Raw genomic sequence first — 5707 nt, forward strand, 5'->3', positions numbered from 1 at the left:
AGCTGAGACTCCTGAATGTAATATCTTGGGGGTCCAGGAACACATTGAGCAACACATCATTCAGATGTTTTCATCCTTTTGTGATTGCCAAACTGAAATGGGGCATTTCCCAAATATGGGTCCATTGCTTGGCATGACTAATAGAAGTCACACTGAACCTAGCTGAAAAGGAAAAGATGGTTTATTATGCCAGCAGAAAGCAGGGGAAACTTTCACAAATCTTCCTCCCCAAAGTGTTTCTCTAATTCAGTTTTATACCCAGGTTCAGAGATAGTGATAATTATTCAGTCAACATGTAACAAGAGCGATAGATAAAAGGCCCATCTATCTGGGAGGTTTGGGGCAGTCTCCCAGTGAATTCCTTAATTGGCCAAACCCATTAGAGACAAAGGGAATCAATTTAGTTATTTCCCATTTTTCTGTTTTCTTCAGGAGCCAGGTGGCATTTGTGAAAGGTGCAAACTTTACATTTACATATCATATAACAGGTTTGGAGAACTTCAGTAATTTAGTTATTTCCCATTTTTTAGGTGACACCTGGGAAAGGTGCAAACTTTACATTTACATATGTTTGCAGACTTTTTACAAATTGCTTCTTTGTGAGAATAAGAGCTTCCATTGTATCCTGTCTCCAGCTTTGGAGGTTACCTTTTACAATTTTTTGCTTGCTTACAGTTTAAGATTATATTTTAAAAAAGTAACTGTTACAAGGACCTTAAATATGTCATACCACTTCCTTCTCACCTCCATGGTTTCTGATTAGAAATCAGCACTTAATCTTACTGAAGTTCACTTATATATGATGGGTTCCTTTTCTATTGCTGCTTTGAGAATTTTCTCTTTATCTTTGGAATTTGACATTCTGAATAGTGTGTCTCAGATTAGGTCTCTTAGGATTTATTCTGCATGGAGTATGCTGTGCTTCTAGGATATTCATATTTATATCTTTCATAAGAGTGGGCAAATTTTTGGTCATTATTTCCTCAAATATGCTTTCTACTGCTTTTCCCTTCTCTTCTCCTTCTGAGAAACCTGTGATGCGTATGTTTATATGCTTCATGCTGTCAGACCTTAGATACTGCCCAATATTTTCTGTTCTTTTCTCTATCTGTTCTTCTGACTGTATGATTTTGATTGTCCTGTCTTCTAGTTCACTGATTCTTTCTTCTGCTTGTTCAAATCTGTTGTGGTATCCCTTTAGTGTATTTTTAACCTCCAATATTGTGCCTTTCATCCCCATAATTTCTATTCTGTTTCTTTTTATACTTTCAAATTTTTCTTTATGCTCCCATTGTCTGCCAAGAAAAATACAAATTAATTGCTACACAGGGACCAAAAGAAGAAATGACAGTTTCTGGAGGATGGTCTTAGAACAAAACAGCCACCAGGACATAATGACCAACCTGAAGGAGAGAAAGGAGTATAAATGTGCCTAGTATTGGGAAGACCAAGATTTCTGGACTTATGAGAATATCCATGTGTCAATAGATAATGTGACCATCCTTGTGGACTACACAGTCTGAAAATACTGCATTCAGCAGTTAGGCAATAAGACCAACAGAAAGCTACAGTGCCTCACTGACTCAGTTCTACTTTATCAGCTGGCCAGACTTTGGGGTGATTTTCACCCAGATCAACATGCTCAAGTTCCACATGAAGGTGAAGGTTTGTAATCCTTAGTATGTGGGGACCATCATGGTCCATTGCAATGTAAGGGTAGGGTGTGTGCATACCTTTGCCATCACTGATGCCATGCTGGACATGATGCATTCAGAGCTGAAAGTGAACATGCATGGCTCCAAGGGCTTGACCTGGGCACAATACTGTCAGCTGGACAGTATTTACTAAAGAGACACATAGTATATCTTCATATACCAAGCCCTTCTGGAGTATTGTCTCTATGGGGATTCAGAACTAGAAGTGACTTCTCTAGAAAACCACCTGCAGAATATTTTCAAAAATTTTCCAGGGATGAGTAACAATGAGTTATAAGAGTTTGAGAAGTTAATATCAAGCAAAATCCAGAAAGACGAGATGTGGAATAGAAACCTTCCAAGCAACATGAGGAAGAACTGGATTCTACAGACCATTCCATATGAGTTCAACAGAGTGGTCATTCCATTTAAGAGGGGTGAGGAGAACAGAGACTATGTGAATGCATCTTTTGTTGATGGCTGCCCACAGAAGGGCTCCTACATTGCCAGCCATAGCCCTCTTCTCCACACCGATGAAGAATTCTAACAAATGATCTGGTAATGGACATCCTCTTCTATTGTGTTGCTAACATAATGGAGAAGAGAAGTCAGGAGGATTGTGCCCAATTCTGTGTATCTGATGCAGTGGTGTCCTATGGAGACATCACAGTGGAGCTGAAGGAGGAAGCATGTTAGAATCACACTGTCAGAGACCTCCTGACACCAACACTAGGGAGAACAAGAGCTGGCAGATCCAGCAGTTCCTATTCCTGGCTGGCCTGAAGTGGGCACCCAGGCCCTGAGAAAGGTCTGATGAGTGTTATCACAGCCATGCAGCAGCAGCAGAGAACCATCCCAGCACTGTTCACTGCAGCATTGTGCAGGAAGGACAGGAAACTTCTGTGCCCTGAGCATAGTCCTAGAATGGGTGGAAGTGGACCATTAAGAGCCTGTGGTTGCAGAGGCCACAGAAGGTCCAGACCCTGGATGGTATGAATTCTGCTACAAAGTTGTGCAGGGATATATTGGCATATTTTCAGATTATGCCAATGTCAACTAAGTGGTGATAAGTTGTGTGACAGGAGAATTGTATTCTCTAATATTTTGTAATATTCTATTTTGTTATGTTAAAAGAAACAAAGTCAACAATGTAATCAAAAGCTGCAGGTTTATCAAAGGAGTAACTGCTCTAACAGAAAGATCTCAAACCAAGGAAGTTGGAGTGAGAGTCACAATAGAGCAGACAGGTTACAACAGTTTATAAAGGCAATTGAAGGATTTCCAAGTCAGAAGTTATAATAATTCATTATATTGAATTGTTGTTTAAGTTCTTCATTACAGAAGAGGGTTAGTATAATATACTTGTCCATGTTTAATAAGCTATCCCTACTGAACCAAAACCAGTTTATCATTATGTTGCAAAAATTGCAACTTTATTGGGAGTGATTTCTTTCTCAGGGAGTCCCATCCTTGGCCAATTTTTATCTTCTGGAAAATCCTTGCCATTGCTTGGAAAGGGTCACTCCCGGCAACTCCCAATGCCAGAGCCCATTTTATCTTATTTAACAGTTTATACATCCAAAATTTTGTTTATATCCTGTAACTGTTTTAGAAATTGGTACATAGGCTTCCATTTCCTGTCAGGTAGACATTTTATGTTAGCACAGATAGTTCTTTTTCCAGGGTTTTATTGGGGGAATGAAATAATGTGATGTTGGATCAATGTGAAATTCTCTTCCTGGAAATTGGGCTGTAATGTTGTTTTGTGTGTACATCTTTTCCTAAAGAAGACAAAACCTATTCCAGGTAGCCAGGCATAAACTAGACAAAGCACAAAGTTCTCAGTGCTCTGGAGGAAAGTGTTTGTCCTAATACCTGCATGTGGGCCTCTGTTCCCTCCCACCCACTGCAAGTGATAACTCCCCTCTCCATCCCACCCCGTCTTCTCCTACCACCCACATTTTACCCTGGGGAATAAGGGGACCTGTGAGGAATCTCTGGCACCACACCAGGGATTTTCATGTAATAAAATCTTTGACTCCCTGCGGGAATAGGAAAAGAGCCAGGGATATTAGCCTAGCACTGCCTTTGCCAAGTCTGATCACCAGCCAGATGAGCAGCTGCATTTGGAACAACCAGAGGCTGAGGCCCTCAATGGGCCCTGCAATATCATATATTTTGAAAGACATCTCTTTGTGTTGACCCAAAAGATGAAAAATACACCTAAGTGAATGTGTATCATTGTAAAATCATGGAAATAAGAGCCAGTTCACAAGCCCAGATCTGAAGGCATTAGAGTAAATTCCTCTTTCTAATTTCTTAAGAAATAATGAAATTGTATGAATTAATAGGGCAATTGTCCAAGAGCCCAGAAACAGCAGAATCTGCTGTAGCCTGACCCTTCACGTGGGATACTGCTGGGGATATATGAAGATAGGTTGTGCAGAATCTTGAGCAATGGGTAGAGATCAGCTTTGGCTCAAGCAGTTCTGTCTCTACCCAGCCTCAAGCCCAGACACAAGTCTCAGTCTTAAACCTGCAGTGTAAGGAGAGCCCCAGTGAGGAAGACGGCATGCCCAAGGAGGAGCCTGAACAGCTGGGATGCTGGGAGGAGGATGTCCTGAGGCCACATGGCCCTCTTGGTTAGAAATAAAGAGCACCCATTCAGTTCCTCCGTGACCGCTGTATTTCACTTTTCTGGGAAGAGAAAATCCCAACATGTAACACTGTGCTCTGGCCAAGCACACCTCAGGGCAGCTTCTCCCCAGTGGGCACTGCTGTCAGTTAAGCACTGAATCCACTGTGTGCCCAACCTCCTCCAACAAGGTTCTCTGCCTGTGCCATCAAGGGGGAGGAGAAGGGCTGGGGACCGGACCTAATGGCCTTGCTCCACAGAATCCGACACCACGGACTCATCCTCCCATTTCTTCAGCCACAGCTCCCTGTCTCTGCCCTCACGGATGGAGAGCATGCACAGAAATCTGGATTCACCCAACAAAAAGATTTAGAGAGGGGCTGTGTGTTCCTCCAGGCACAGGCTCTGACAGGGGATACAGTTTTGGGACAATCACTTAAATTTTGAGTCCAGTGTCCTTCTCATAAACTGAGATTATAACCTAACATGAAGGTTGTAGGAATGATGGGATGGTCTGGGGAAGTGCCAGGTCTACTCCTTCAGTGAGAGAGCTTATAAAGGGAAGTTGGGATGAGGGGGGCGAGGGGATGTTCATTACCTAAGCATGGAGAGAGGCAGGCCCCATTTCCCTGGGTGCTCTGAACATGTTCACATTTGAAAGCTCTTCCCTGGCTCTGTCCCAACACATTTCTTAACAAACACAATGGGGTTTTATACATAGGTTTTTATAGAGTTTTTATAGAGTCTTGTTAACTTTCTTTTTAAAGCTTTCTAATATAAAAGCATAAACTTCCTATAAACTTTCTATTGCATGAGTATAGCATTATAGTGAGTTCAATATGATACCATGATTATTTTTATAAGTGGTCATCCTGGTGTCAAACAGGAATATATGCTTCTCCTAAAATGCTCTTGTAAAAAGAAATAAACCAAAATCAAGTTACTATGACAGGTCTCAGCCAGATATCACAAACTGCCAAGTAGATGAAGCCTCAAGCAATAGTCTTCCTCAAAACTCTACAGAAATCCAGTCATTATTAAGAAATTAAAGATAAAGAACTCACTAATCAATCTAACCTGAAGACATTTGGAGTGGCTTGAATGAATATCTACCCATCACAAACACTTATGTAATCCTTTTATTTAAAAGGCAGTGCTTGGATGCACCACAATGACTCCCCAAACTGCAATTCTCAGGCCCCAAACAAACATCTTTGTTGCCTTGCAGCTCAGTTTGTTATATTTTGGTCAACGCTCCTTAAAATAACCAACAAATTAACAAAAAATAAAATCTCAGGTAAATCACATCACTTCAACTCATAAGGCCTTCTCCAGGAAGCTAATCTTACAAGTTTTAGGACTGTAGGATTACAAATGA

General features: G+C 41.2%; 1 pseudogene; it reads left to right on the top strand.

Annotated features, from left to right (window-relative positions):
• The first annotated feature begins 1037 nt into the window (after positions 1 to 1037).
• LOC119532676 lies at positions 1038 to 2754 on the top strand (annotated as a pseudogene).
• Positions 2755 to 5707: the final 2953 nt, after the last annotated feature.

This window comes from Choloepus didactylus, chromosome 4 (assembly GCF_015220235.1).
Source record: "Choloepus didactylus isolate mChoDid1 chromosome 4, mChoDid1.pri, whole genome shotgun sequence".
NCBI lineage: Eukaryota > Metazoa > Chordata > Mammalia > Pilosa > Megalonychidae > Choloepus > Choloepus didactylus.